The sequence below is a fragment of the Myotis yumanensis genome, unplaced genomic scaffold (genome assembly GCF_028538775.1).
Source record: "Myotis yumanensis isolate MYYU_CA2020_CCGP unplaced genomic scaffold, mMyoYum1.0.hap1 SCAF_2, whole genome shotgun sequence".
Classification (NCBI taxonomy): domain Eukaryota; kingdom Metazoa; phylum Chordata; class Mammalia; order Chiroptera; family Vespertilionidae; genus Myotis; species Myotis yumanensis.
Genome location: NW_027223753.1, coordinates 43,540,595 through 43,556,478, shown reverse-complemented (window position 1 = coordinate 43,556,478; position 15,884 = coordinate 43,540,595). Strand labels below are relative to the sequence as shown.

At 43.2% G+C, this 15,884-nt stretch overlaps 1 protein-coding gene across 10 annotated transcripts in view; it reads right to left on the bottom strand.

Moving 5' to 3' along the window:
- The window catches only part of NFIA (nuclear factor I A), a 373,969-nt gene that overhangs the window by 295,486 nt on the left and 62,599 nt on the right, over window positions 1–15,884 (bottom strand). The window lies entirely within an intron of this gene.

Here is a 15,884-nt window from a genome sequence, read left to right as displayed (position 1 = left end):
AAAAAAGATCAAGATGCAATGCAACTACTCCAAGGTGGCTAAAATACTTTACCCAGAAAGTACACCATTTCTTTCCCACATTCTTCCTGAACTATTAAGTTCAAGAAAGCACAAAACAGCTGCTCCTAGGACACCGGGGAAAATAACCACAATAAATGCAAGGCTCCTCACAACTGGAAGTATTTAAATTCTCTTTTAAAGGTCTAGGCAAGATGACAACTGCATTTCTTCACACACAGGAAGTGTTACGCAGACCAATTTCTATAATGACGGCAAGTAAACCCCTCTCGCGACATACAGTCAACCAAGAATGAACTCAGTGGTTGCTGTCAGACCACAATTTTGAAACATGTATGCAGGTTTTTCCTTCAACTTTTCAAATCCGTTCTTTTGATTGAGAGTCTGTGTTGAACAGAAAGCAGAATGCTGATACGGTGCACCTGTGCAAAGCTCCTTACTTCAGCATTGCAAAATGTTAATTCAAGTGATTTCTTTTACAATATGTCAATCCCAGGTATTTAATAGATAAATATAATTTCTGCTAATTTCAGAGTTGCTTTGTGAAAACACATGATTAATCAGGGTAGTAAGATTCCAATCATTAAAATTAATGCTCAGACCCAGCTGGTATGGCTCAGTGGACTGAGCATTGTCCCATGGACCAAGAGGTCCTGGGTTCGGTAACCAATCAGGGCACAAGCCTGAGTTGTGGGCTCGATCCCCAGTAGTGGGCGTGCAGGAGGCAGCTGATCACTGTGTCTCATCCATGTTTCTAACTCTCTCTCCTTCTCCCTTCCTCTCTGAAATCAATAAAAATATATTAAAAAATAATAAATAAAATAAAATTAATGCTCAGGGCCCATTAAATTTTTAATGCTTTTAAATCTATAAAGAATATTTCAGATTTAAAAAATAAGAATCAACCAATGAATGCATAATAAGTGGAACAACAAATCAATGTCTCTCTCCCCCCACCTCCCTCCCTCTCAAAAAAAAAAAAAAGTAATGCCCACAACACAGAAACAACCAATTATAGCACCTTAGTAGGTCAGCATATTAAATAACACAAAATTTGTAACATAAAAATTACTTTAGAAAGATTCCCCCCTCTATTAAAATGTTTCTTTCTAGTTTAAAAACAATGTGTTGAATTAATAAAGCTGATCAAGTGATTAATAGAATCCACAATCTTAATCTTATTATTTTCAAATATGAACGGGCTTTTCTGCCAAGAGCCAATTGCCTCCATTTGCCTAAGAACAATAAAATCTGATTGACTGTGAGCTACCTACGCTGAGATAATTTGGCATGGGCATACCTTTAATTCTCCTTGCATTTCTTTATCAAGATACACAAAGCTGTTAGTGGTTTATCCCTCTGAAACCTGGGGATCCGTGTAAACAACTTTTAACAGTGGGATTGCACATAACAGTTTACAGAGCACTGTGGCATAATGCAATTCAGAGTTGTTCTTGATTTAAAATGTTTAAAGTCCAACCACAGTGTCAGTCTGCCCAGAGAAATCTCTTATAAAAGTTTTCACACTCTGTTGGGTTAAGAGACAGTGGGTATTAATCCCATGGCTTCTACGCCAAGCTTCCTTTTTGTGGTCAGCAGAGAAGCTATGTGGTTGGTCTGAAAGAGTCCAAAGTCTTTTTTCTGTGTTAAAACAAGGGAAAGTGGGCCGGTTACAGAGTAAAAGAAAAACCACAGCCAGCTCACTCTGCTGTAGCTTTCCCCTTAAATGTGGCCTAGAGCTATGCTGCTTTCCAAAAAAAGGTTTAATTTAAACCATACACAGTGCTGCAGGCTGCCACGTTTCCAAACTCGACATTCCTCTCTAATCTGTGCACTTCAGAACCAACACACTGTTTCCAGCGGTACTCAGACGAGCGCTAATAAATAAAATATCACTGCCCATCCATTACTTAATTTGATAATAATACACCCTTTTTTTCCCTTCCTCTATTGATGTTATTCTAAGTGCTTATTCGAGTGTGTTCAACTGCTGTAAACATCACCTCTGAAAAAAACTCAGTCTGTTCTCCTCTGGAGAGTGAAGGGAAGGGGAACTAAAGTAAGGAAACTTAGGAACGCTAGCGAGTGGTCCAGAGCAAGGAAATGGCCACTCTGTGAAGAGATTGTGTTTGCTGCAAACAGCTTCTTGTCTTTGCATTTAAAAATAAAAATAATGTTTGCTTGTTTCCTCCTTGGACAGGACATTCCAATCTGTGCTATTATTCGCAATGTCACAGGCAAGCAGTCACCCCAGCTCACAGCTACAGAACAGCCACGTGACCAGCCCAGGTCTCCGGTCACCGGCGTGGCTGGTGCCGATCACCCACCGGCCGCGGTGAACAGAATGAAGGCTCCGCAGCTGGGGGGCTTTAATTTTTTGCCACCGTGTATTCACTCGCGTGTTCATTAAGAACTCCAACCCCAGCGGGAAGTCCGGCCGCACGGTTTTCCATGCGAGTTGCCATGCTCTATTATACATGACACTTGTCAATTAAAGAGGAAACCCTTTTAAAGCAAACTGAAGTTAAGCTGGTACTTTCTTCAACATCTGATTTACCGCTGCTGTTATCGTCCAAAAGGAAGTTTGTTTTAGAACAATGATAGCAGTAGTAATCCTCCTATTTCAGTAGTGAGGGATTTAAACACATTCAGGGCACTGGGGACCAGTCAAAAGGTTTCTTTCAACACAACTATGTATTTTCAGTAGTCAAAGGAAGGTCTTACTGATGGGATAACTGCCAAGATTGGACAATTTTTCAGCCTAACAGTTTAGAGAATATCATTTTAAACTACCTGGTATAATACAAATGTGGCACAATAGATCAATGCAATGAATTCTCTACAGTCAGTAAAATGCTCTCCCAAATAATGGAATCCATTAATAATGATTACTGCCCCCGTGCCTTTACCACAAAAGTAATGCCCAATGCTACATCTCAATGGTCTCTAATAAATACACACAAGTCCCACAATAAGAACATAATCACAAGATGGCAAATGAGTGCAGATTCCAGCGAGAATGCAAATTAAAAAGCCATTATTTTACCTTGTAATAAGCACGTTCCTTATCTGTAAAATGGGGCTTAGAGGAGATGATCTCTTAGGCCCCTTCCAGCTCTTTGAGCCCATGAGGGTTTAAAGTTTTCTCAAGGTTTTAATTCTTAATGTACTCACTATGGGACTACCACCAGCACACACATAATAATTAATGCTAATAAGAGTCCATGAAACTTTTGCAATGAAACTTTAACTTGGATTGAGCTGGAGGGGAAAGGAAATGTAAAAGAGATTTCAACTTCAGATTTTTAAAGTTGAACAATATTTTGTTTCCTAAAAAACTAAAAGCACCTTTGGACTGGTGAAACATACAACTTCCTGGAAATGTAAGTAGGTGACCCAACATGCATAGACACACTTACGAAAGAATATCTTTATACTCAAAGCTCAGAACTATATTTCCACTATGTCCTAGCTAATAATGACAATTAGTGTTTGTTTATTCTGTGACCAACATGATAAATCCTTTGTGTGACTTACTCTCATTTATTCCTCACAACGAGCTATTACTATCCCCATTTTATAAGTGAGGAAACTGAGGCTTATGGAGATTTAAGCATCCTTTTGAAGGTGAGGATTGATTAAGGAAACAAGGCAGAAATAAACCCAAATTAGTGGAACCCCAGGGCCTAAACTCTTAGCCACAATGCAGACACTGCTGCTTCTTGTTGTTGTTAATTGGATCCATGTTGTAATCTGGTTAAACCCAGTGCTGTCTTCAAAGCCCTTTACTCTCACTTGATGTTGACTACTTGAAACACCAAAGATCAGGCCTCAAGACTGGCTTACATGTAGCCTACTTCTCTGCTATACATCAGCGATTTCCAACCTTTTTCATCTCATGGCACACATAAACTAATCACGAAAATTCTGCAGCACACCAAAAACTGTATTTTTTGCCAATCTGACCCAAAAAAGGCATAATTTTGATTCATTCACACCAGATGGCTATTGTTGTGCTGGCTGTTGTCACTTCTTTATTTGACAATCTAAGGAAAAAGAGGTCAGTGCCCCTGACTCAATCATCAGATAGTGCATGTTTTAAAAATTCTTGCAGCACGCCAGTTGAAAATCACTGCTACAGAGCTTAAATTTGTTCTATTTAAATATTTGTTTTTAAATTATCAATCTACAATATTCACCAACAGCCTGAATTGAGGTGTGTTTTTTAAAGTATTCTCCTTAGCTTGGGAGTCAAGTGTCAAATTGTCTCCCACTCCTTTTAACAAGCCTTTAAAATACTCTTTTAATCCACACCCAAGGGCATGCTTACAGAGAGGAAGGGAAAAAGAGGGAGAGAGAGGGAGAAAGAGGGAGGGAGAGAGAGGGAGAGAGGGAGGGGGGGGAGAGAGAGAGAGTGAGTGAGAGAGAGAGAGAGAGAGAGAGAGAGAGAGAGGATGTGCCTTGACCAGGGATTGAACCTGCAACCCAGGCCTGTGCCCTAACAAGGAATCAAACTGGCAAACCTTCAGTGCATGGGATGACACTCAACCAACCATCACTCTGGCCGGTCAAAATACTCTTGATTAAGGTGAAAAAATGTAGCAAGGGCCTAGAGGTAAACTTATATTAGGTAGTTTCTTTCCTCTCATAGAATGTAAATGCCAAGTTTTATAGAGACTTCCTTTCCTAAACTGTCCAATAAGAAGACAATTTAATAGACGTGGACTGGCCCTAGCTGGTTTTGCTCAGTGGACAGAGCATCGGCCTGAGGATTGAAGGGTAGGGTTTGATTCCTGTCAAGGGCACATGCCCAGGTTGCAGGCTTGGTCCCCAGTTGGAGGTATTCAGGAGGCAGCTGAGCAGTGATCCTCTCTCATCATTGATGTTTCTGTCTCTCTCTCCCTCTCCCATCCTCTCTGAAGTCAATGAATATCCTAATAAAAGCCTAATATGCAAATTGTCCCGACTGGGAGACCAAGAGTTAGACCACTGTCTGTGACATGTGCTGACCACCAGGGGGCGACGCGGAACATGGTGGGCGTCAGCGACACAGTGCAGGCAGTGGGTGGCACTAGAGGTGCTGCCAGCCCTGATGGGCCTCACAAGAGTGGGACTGCAGCAACAGGTAAGCTGGCAGCGCCAGGCTAAGGCAAGTGCGAGTGGGGGCCAGATTGCCCCGCTGATCACCCCGCAGATGGTGACTGGCGGCGGCCAGAGGGCGTGGGGGGGGGCTACCACCAGGCTCCCAGGTGCTGAGGGAGCCAGGCGGGGGTCCCAGCCCTGATCGATCACTCTGCAGGCGGGATGGTGGAGCAGGTGAGGGGGCAGCACCAGGCCAAGCTGGGGTGCCAGATGGGGCTACAGGGCTGTGAGGCTGGGGGTGCGAGCTGGGGCTGTGAGGCTGGGGGCAAAAGCTGGGGCCAAATCTCCGCAGGCCACCCCAAGGGACGCCACCCATGCACGAATTTGTGCACTGGGCCTCTAGTAAATAAATAAAAGACATGGACTGCAGAACGAACTCATGGACATGGACAACAGTGCAGTGATTATGGGTGGAGGGGTCGGGGGAATGGAGGAGGGTATGGGGAATAAATGGTGATAGGAAAAAATAAAATAAAGGGGGAAAAAAGATGTGGACTATATATGTAGACCAGTGATGGCGAACCTATGACACGCGTGTCAGAGGTGACACGCGAACTCATTTTTTTGGTTGATTTTTCTTTGTTAAATGGCATTTAAATATATAAAATAAATATCAAAAATATAAATCTTTGTTTTACTATGGTTGCAAATATCAAAAAATTTCTATATGTGACACGGCACCAGAGTTAAGTTAGGGTTTTTCAAAATGCTGACACGCCGAGCTCAAAAGGTTCGCCATCACTGATGTAGACCAACCCTTTACTTGAAGCTTTGAGGAGAGCAACTCCTAAAAAAATAAACTGAGCACTCACCTACAGTCCTTGGGACATCACATGTCTAAAAAGCAGGAAGACCTTGGAGCTATGTTTAGGATATTAAAACTTCAACTAAAACTATACACTTGTCCATGAAACAACGGCACAGGCCTGCTAAAACCTCAACTGACTGCTTACACAGAAACTACAACATATTCTCACTGCTGATGGCCCATTTCTGTCTGTTTGCTTTAAAAATGGGAAAGTAAATTAGTTATTAACCAATGCAGTTTGTCTAGAAGACAAAGGCTTTCTAAATATGAAATAAAAAAAATAATAGTTAAGGATTTTATTGATAATTGGAAGTTAGAATTAAAATTACAGTCAAAAGCATCCCCAGCTAACCTAACTCTCAGACCCTCACCATAACAACAAAGCAAAAGATCATGTTATAAACATATAATGACAAAGAATAGTAAGCACAGGCCATACGGGCAGATGCCTGAAGCAGGCCGCTGATGCAACATGACGTCACAGGAAACGGTGGGGACTGTGGCAAACTTGACAGTCCAGATTCCACCTAAGGGTGTTCAGATTCCAATGTTTGGAAACACTGTGCTGGCAGCATTCAACTCAGAGAACGACGACTGACCAGCCAGACCACTCGGTTCACTGACCAGATCTGTTTTTAGAGAAGGAAAGTGACTTGTCTACATTCACTGCTTGGAATCACTGCCCACCTTCAACAACCACGGCAGGACTAGCCAGGAAGTTTCCCGATTCCCATCCTTTACCCTAACCCTGTGCTTATGCTGGGTGAGGCCGCCTGGTAAAAGCAGGGCATCCAAGACAAATGACTTAAGATCCCTACCCTCACTCTCCTTCCAGTGGGATACACAGACCAGGAGACAAACATTACCATACAGCAAGGATCCTACACTGATTCTCTGCTCTCATAACTTCCATGAGGACACAGAGGTGAAGAGAAGCCAGTTCAGGGGATGCGCTGCTCAAATTTAAAGTGTTCCGTCTTTGTAGACATGTGCTACTGGGCCATAATGTGTCTGGACTTTATTATTTCCATCTTTAAATAAACACATTCCTCAAAAAAGGGGGTGGGGGTTGGGAGGCTCAGATCATGATACTCTTGGAAAGTCTAAGCCCAAAAGAACTAAATCTCCCAAAATGAGACTCTGTAATAGAAATTCTGACAGACCTTTAATGATGGCAGCACTACGGGGCTTTGTCTAAGAAAGCCCTCGTATTTTCAGTTTAGATCATTGTTTATAGGATGCCTTGCAAGGATTTTATTTGCAAGTGCCTGCCTGAATCAATGAGGTGAAGTTTGACATAAGGAAGAGAAGTGCAAAGCACACCGTTTGAAAAAGCAGGGATTTACCTCCTGGGGTTCAGGAGGCCTGGGACCCAGGACTTCAGGCAGTGAAAGATGCTTTTGATTCCTCCAGTTTGTAGAAAAGGTTGAAGTTCAGTCTGGCGCAATGCAGCATTCCACAAGACCTGCTGCCTCTTTGAGCAGGCGATTAATCTCATGATCGATAGACCATATGATTAGGCACTAATAGCTGATAGGAGGAGAGAATAAACAACCATAAATTTGCTTTGTACTGAGTAATCCAAGTGTAAGCAGGGTCATTTAATGGTCACATTGGGTCATGCTACCTAAGGGGCCATATGGAATAAAAATGGAAGATACATACATTTTTAAAGATCTTCAATTATTAGCTCGGGGTTATGGAACCAGGATGGAGCTCTCTGAGAAACACCTATCAGTGTGGTATTGTTTGGCGACAGATGCAAAGGTTTCCATGTTCTGAGTGGGGGAGGTGGGGTGGGGGGGGACTGACTGCAGAACAAATAATGGAACAGCCCCATTGATGAAAAGACTCATCTGTAAGCACCATCATCCACCACCCTTGGGATAGCATGAGCAGCCTTGGGTGGTCTGCCTCATCAGTCCCCAAAACACTGGATTCTGTGCCTAGAGGACAAACTAAAAGGGAAGCAGCACTCCGGATCCAGGATAGGACTGTGTGTGTCTCTGAATCAAAGCCATCGCTGGGCTGTCTAATTCCGCCTCTGCATGCAGATCACTGCTCTGAGTTCCACAGTGGTTTCTCGGGGTGTCATGAACTTCCAGTATTGGGAATGGTAACACACACGACATAAAAGCTGGGATCTAGAAGGTCATAAATCTAATTCTTTCTTTTCTCCCTTCCCCTGGCTTCTTCTCTGTCTAAGACTCTGACCTCCTACATCAGCCCCTTGAAAGAAAGAAATCAATCACCTCCCTCCCCCCAACTAAAATGAAAACCTGAGCCTTCCCTACGCATTGGATAGTTTTCTCTTGTCTGTGACAAAATTCAAGAAAAATCTGCAAAATGTCAATTTCCCCTCTTATGTGTATCCTTCTCTCCACCCAATCCTGAGCCTCAGGGAAGCAGAAAGGCCATAAGCTCTTGCTATTAATGACCATGAAAAAGAAAAGGAAGATACTTTGTTAGCCTAAAAGGAATATGCCAGAGAAAGTATTTGTTGGATTTATAAAAAGAACATCACTGGTCTTGCACTGTGTTCTCAGCCCCACAGCAAACTACACAAATCTCTTTTCTTTGAAAACTATCTGGGAAACAAACCCCTCCAATCACCCTCTCCACTTCTGAATTGTTCCTCCCAGCCCCCATTCTCCTCATCTCCCTCCCTCCTCTTCTTACTAATATGGCCTTTGTGAATTTCCAAAGCCTTTAGGGAACAACTGTTCACAACCCTTCCCTCTAGTCTAATTGTTCAATACTGCTGATAGCTCTTGAGCCAACAGAAGAGGATTCGATTGGCTCTTTGAGAAGAAAGCCAGCGCTTCAGACACTTTGGGGTTTGTTGGGGGAGTTTTTGTTATCATTGTTCATGGGAAGCTGGGAAATTCATTCCCCATTCAACACCCCTGAAAAAGTCAGGGTTTTAAGCAGTTGCTATAACCAAGCCATGTGAGAATTTTAAAATCTGCCCTAAAAATTTTTTCTTGGTTTACATTTATTCAAAGAGTTTCCACTCACAGAATTTCTGAGCTGGAAGACATTTTGGCCAAGTACCATCTATATATATAAAAGGCTAATATGCTAAGTATCCGTCCGGGTAATGACGTCACGTAGCAACACTTGGCTTCCTCTCCCTAGCAACTAGCCTCTTGCAGTTTCTTCAGCCCAGGAACACAGCTTGCTTTATAGCCAGGTGGAAACATTTTAAACTTTAACCAAATGCCTGTGAAGTGTTTTCCTGTGCCTTATCTCATTTTATCCTCACAGAAATCCTGGAGTAGATAGATAGGAGACTTGGTGGAATCCTGTTTTCTTCTCATTAACTGGAAAACGGAGATTTAGAAAGCTTAGAAGAAACTTGGCCCAACTGAAAAGAAGTAAGAAATGGTGGACCTTGAAAATGACTTCCCGTTTTCTCACTGCGCGGAATATAGTCCAACACTGCTGCAGTTAAATATTTTACCCTTTGTTCTCCCTGTGTGATCTACAATAATAATCTGCTTTGTGTTGATATTTACTGCTGTGTTACTGACAATTACCTGAAAGAGAAGTTGGGGTGCTTCTCTGTGTTGGAAAAAGTTTAGCTACATCAGAAAGCAGGTCTAATTAAGCAAGTTTATTCCATATCTATAAAAGGCTAAGTTGACTCGCACATGCGTGATACATATAAAGCTCTCACTGGTGCCAACTGCACACGTGTGTTTCAATCTGTCACTGTCAATCGTGAATTTGGTTGACACTTGTATTATAGAGAAAGGGCAAATAGCGATTGTGGAGAGTGGCTACAGCATTTGGACAGGTTCAAGCCTTGGACTAAGGAGAGGGCACGGTCCTCTCATGGCAAAGCCACGTGCAGGTCCCAGCTTGGAGGGCAAAGCCCTCCCAGTACAATTACAACCAAAGGCTATGGTTGTAAGCTTCACTTTATGGTGGCTGAGTGATGTGGACTGCAGGAGGTGCAGCAAGTGCTGCCAAAACAAAGCTTGATAGAGTTCTCAGGTGCATGTAATTAAGTAGACTCAAAACTCACGAGAACATTGTAAATATCTTGACTTTGCCTCCTGGGATCTGACTATAAAATAAAGACTCGGCTTACAGGCTGTGGCACTGTCTTTCCATCCGAGGACAGTGTCCCACCTGGCCTCAACTGTATCCTCTTGTCTGTCTTCTTTAATCCTTCACCGCCCCTCCTCAGGTTCACCCCTGGCCGTGCTGGACTCGGTTCAAGCGATATTAAAATATTTCTTCTAATTAATTTGCTTTCAATGTGCACAAATTCATGCACCGGGCCACTAGTTGTACCATAATAGGATGCCCAAAATGTCAAATCAAAAGGGACACACCAGTCCTTGGCCGGTGTGGCTTAGTTAGTTTGAGCATCATCCTGTGCACCAGAAGGTGGCAGATTCGATTCCCAGTCAGGGCACATACCTAAGTTGTGGGTTTGATCCCTGGTCGGGGTGCATGAGGAAGGCAACCCATGAAATTTCTCTCTCTCTCTCTCTCTCTCTCTCTCTCTCTTTTTCTCTTTTACCGCCACCCAGTTCCTCTCTCTGAAAAAAAAAATGTTTTTAAAAAGGGACACTCCAGTGTCCAGCCATTTCTCTACTGAGACTTTCTGGAATAAAAGCCGCCCAGCTGGGGCCACTCATATGAACTTCCAGGCAGGCAGAGTACTTGCCTGGGAAGGAAACAGTAGAGGGACAGGATAATCGTCTGGTCCAGTGCACTGGGCTCCAGGAGAAGGATATAGAGTGGTGACAGAAAGGGACTTGGCCAAAGAACATGGAGATGAGTGGGGTGAAGCCTTGGCCCCAGAACACGGGTCAGTGTTCTCTCCCTATACCACCCTAACTCCAAACATGTATTTTTAAAAGTTAGTATCAATTTCAAAACATAGGGAAAACACTCTCAGTTCCTTTTTTAAAATATGTGCATTTTTCCCAGAGGAAGAAGGAAGATCTCCTTTGGAGACACACAGAGACTGTTCAGATCTAACTCAGCTGCTCTACCCTGATCTTGGTGGTCTCCATCACCTTGTCCTCACTGAAACTCCCAAGGGCCTGCACCCAGCCTGGTTCAGAGCAGTCACAGTCATAAAGATGTCCACCACTTGCTGCACATCAGATATGGACTAGGACACTTAACAAAATCACTTTTAATTGTCACACAGTCCTCTGAGTTAATATTGCTCCCCCATTTTACAAATGAAAAAAAACTGAGATAAAGAAACTCAGATGGGTTAACAACTTGCCCAAAGTCACAGATCCCCAGCAGAGACCAAATCTGAATCACATCTGCTTTCCACACTGCCTTAAGAATTTAACAGTGAGATTGTCCTACAGCTCTCAGGAGTTAGTTGGTACCGGTACCTGTAGCTAGCCCTTCTGGTTTACATTCTCCCAAGCATGAAAGCAAGGCAGTCTTACACCATTCCCATGGATACCAGAGTTTTATATCACTAAGGCAATCAGAAACAAAGATGAGTCAGTCTTAGCAAAAGCACTAAGTATAGACTTGAGGCTACAGCTATGTGGGCAAAAAGAAGTGAAGAGACTAAGGATTATTTTTTAATCTTATAAAGCCAAAAAAAAAAAGAGGAAAAGAATTGATTCACTTATTCTTTTAGCCTCAGTAAATGTTGGCTAAGCACCTACTCTGCACCAAACTTTCCTAAATTGAATTAGAAAGGGAATGGTTCACTTTCCCGCCACTGTTTGCCTATTTAGCTCCCTTGATGTCAGCCATACTGAAGGTAATTAATCATTGGTTCTCCTTCATTGTCCCATTTCACCTGATAGTGATGCTCTGGAAACGCAATAGAATCTGCTGCAGACTTGACTCTCTGTCCCCTGACTACAGAATCATGTTCTGCCGATTTCTAAGTGACCCATTCCACCCAACAAAATAGAGCTTAGGAGATGTAATCCAAATGATGCAAGCAACTGGCAATGATCCACATTCTACTGGCGAGAAGGTGCAGACGCAGCTTTCCATAGTTGCACTAGCTTCCTGTTGTTACCCAAAGGTTCACAGAGACATGACACGTGAACCCGGTCTTCAGTGAGATACTACTCAGCAAAACCTGCTCATTAGCCGATGAACCCAGGGACAATGGGATCTTCTGACAGGTGTGGCTGGCTGACTAGTGACCCCCGGCCCCATCCCCAAGATGTCCACATCCTGATCCTGGATGCCATGAACATGGCAAAAGGGATTTTGCAGATGTGATCAAATTGAGGATCTTCAGGTGGGGAGGTTATCCTGCATTATCCAGGTAGACCCAATGATATAATCACAAGGTTCCCTGTAAGAGAAAGGCAGGAGGATCGAAGGTCTGAGAGAAGGAAGCAGAGACTGGAGTGACGCAGCTATGAGCCAAGGAAAGCCAAACCAGCCCCTAGAAGCTGGAAGAAGCAAGGAACAGATTCCCCCCGCCCCCCCCTCCCCCAGGAGCCTCCGGAAGGAACCAGCCCTGCTGAAACCAGACCAGTTTTAGACTTCCTACCTCCAGAACTATAAGAAAATTAATTTGTGCTGTTTTATCATTATTATTTTTTACTTTTCTTTTTGTTAATCCTCACCTGAGGATATTTTCCCATTGATTTTTAGAAAGAGACAAAGGGAGGGGAAGAGACACAGAGAGACACATCGACTGGTTGCCTCCCACACATGCCCCAACCAGGGCCAGGGATCAAGCCTATAACCGAGGTACGTGCCCTTGACTGGAATCAAACCCAGGACCCTTTAGTCCAGTGGTTCTCAACCTTGGCTGCACATTAGAATCACCTGGGAATCTTTTTAAAATCCTGACCAGGATTTTTAAAAAGATTCCCAGGTGATTCTAATGTGCAGCCAAGGTTGAGAACCACTGCTTTAGTCCGTGGGCCAATGCTCTAGAGCCACTAAGCCAGCGTTTCTCAACCTGCGGGTCGCGACCCCTTTGGGGGTTGAATGACCCTATCACAGGGGTCGCCTAAGACCATCCTGCATATCAGATATTTACATTACAATTCATAACAGTAGCAAAATTACAGTTATGAAGTAGCAACGAAAATAATTTTATGGTTGGGGGTCACAACATGAGGAACTGTATTTAAAGGGCCAGAAGGCTAGGACAATTCATGCTGTTTTAAACCAGTTTGTGGTCATTTGTTATAGCTGCCATAGGAAACTGAAACACAGAGCTTGCAGTAATTTGAAGAAGAATTGAGTTAAATTAGCACTGACTTGACCCCACAAATCTGGGCCCCAGGATGTGCCAGAGGAGAGAAACAATGACAGTGACAGTGTTCATTAATGATGAAGTTTAACGTCACACATAAACCTTAAAACAGGTGCAGAATACTACAAATGGTTCAACATGCTTATATGACTGAAAGTGAGTAAGCACCCAGCGACCGGGAAATTAATATTTGAGTGCCTCTGCCATGTCCAGCCCACCCCAGCTCAGCTCTGCGACTAACTCTACTCCAGAGACCTCTAAACACACTCATGTGTGTGTGAAGAAGAAAGTAGCCAAGTACCTGGAGGGCAGGGATTTTTGTCCCTCATGTTCACTGCTGTATGCCCAGCACTTAGAACAATGCCTGGCACATAGTAGGTACTCAATAATATTTCATGAACTAATGACAGTCTGGAGATAAAAGATAATTTGTGAAGAACAACAAAATCTCCAGTGGATAACATTTCCTCTGAAAGATTATCTGATTGCCCAGACTGCCGATTTTGAGAAAACATCCTCCTCATAATTGTACTTCTCATTTTAGCCACACAATGTGACGTGCAATAAAAATGACAAAACAAAAATTCAGAGAGAAAGTCAGTGAAACCAGGTTATATGGCAATATGTTCGCTCCATGTCCCTGCCGTGCGTGAAGACAGCATTAATTTCCTTGAGAGTTTTTCTCCTTGGCTTAGTGCTGAAACGGCACAAAACAGGCAGAGGTCTGATTCTCTTAGATTTACTGTTAATGCCACCGGCATTTCGAGAATAAAATATCTATAGGCAGATATGAAGCCCCTTGATTAAATGAAATGCTACAGGCATTTGAAATATTCCAAAGGTAAGGGCTAAAGGGGAGGAGGGGCCACAGCACACCTAGACAGGTGAGGCTTAAGTAACAGCTATGGCTAAATCACATTTCCAAAAGGACCTTGTACATCAGGTATGCCCAGAGGTTGGGTCTCATTATTCTGGTTTCTTCTGCTAACAATGGACAAAGGGTAGGAATTAAAGAGCTGCAGGCCTTGGGCTAATGGCTGACACAAAGGAAAATAAACATCTATCCATTTTCTCAAAGAATGTTCCCTGAGCACCTATCCTGTGCCAAGCCCAGAGCTAGATCCTAGAGATATAAAAACAATTTAGTTATTGAGCATTTTCTCTGCACTAAGCAGCTGTGCTAAGTATGAAGTATGGCCCCATTGCTATCGTGTTCATTTTACAACGAGAAAACTAAGGTTAGCGAGGTTTCACAATTCTCCTGGATTCAGGCGGCTAGTGCTTGGCAAAGAATCGGAATCCATGTACATGTGACTCTAGGGCCCGTATTCTTACACACAAGTGCCCCAGTGTCTCTGCTCAGCACAGGTCCAGCACCTGAGCTTCGCCCATCACTAAATGCCACCAGGTCAGACTTCAGCATACACACACACATTGGGTAAATCTGGAGACAAAAGTTTTCTAGAGATACCTGCCATAGGAATACAAAAACATTTTTTGAAGCCTTCTAGAATGGTGGTTCTCAAGCTTTAGTGTGCATGATGATCACTGAGAGGGACTGTGTAACAGAGTACTGATGCAGGGGGTCTGGAGTAAGGACCAGGATTTGCAGTTCTAGCAAGTGCCCAGATGAGGTGGATGCTGCTGGTCCAGGGACCACACTTTAAAGACCACCCAGGCATAAATCTGCAATATAACCTCTTTAGGGCAAGAATTCTTCTTTTGCTCACTGTATCCAGAAAAAAACACTTGGCACAGAACAGGTATTCAGAAAACATTTACTGACTGAATGAATCTGCTGTGTACTTGAAAAACAGATAACCAACGTTATTCAAATTGTGTACAAACTAGGTGTAAATAGGTTCTGACTGGAGCCTTGGAGATTATCTCATGATTAAGGGTGTGAGCACCTGAATGAATGTTGTGACATATCCTTTGGCCGCTCAGAGGCATGTGTCAATGTATGGGTGCTGTTATTGCAACCTTTCTCAATCATGGTGATTTGGCATATTGGAAAGAACATGGAATTTGTGCTAATTCTATACTTATTAAGTACAAATTCTCCACAGCTAATGCTATATAGCTGAATGTTCCAGGGTAAGTTCCCCATCCAGTAAAGCTTACTTTTCTCTTCTATAAAATGGGTTCTGGAAGATAAAAAATAAATAAATAAATAACATGTCTGCAGTGTTCAGCTATGTGTCTAGCACGTGGTGCTCATTCTTCAGTGGTAGCTATGATTAACTTCATCATAAACACACCTACCTCTGTCAGAAGAAGTCCTGAGCTTCGGTAAATAGTCATTCACGCAACAATATTCAGCAAATATTTACCAAGCACGTCATTCACTCTGTGGGGCATGTTTGATTCTCAGATGCCACATTGAGTAATGGGTTAAAAACATGCCTTTCCCAGATTTTTTTTTTGACACCCCAAAGGGCTTGTTCTCAAAACCTTGGGAGGAAAGATCCAAAACAGCGTCCTGGTAGAGCTCGGGGGCAAGAATCAACAAGAGTTATGTAAAGAGGTGAAGCAAGCCAGGTGTTCCTCCTCGCTGAGGAGTCATGAAGAGGGTTGAGTCAACAAGCCTACTTGCTCTGGGGCCAAACAGTCACCACACACGCGGTTCTCCTGGCAGGTGTGAACGCATCGGAAGAGAAGCTGCACTGTCCGGTAGGCACAGCCGGGAGG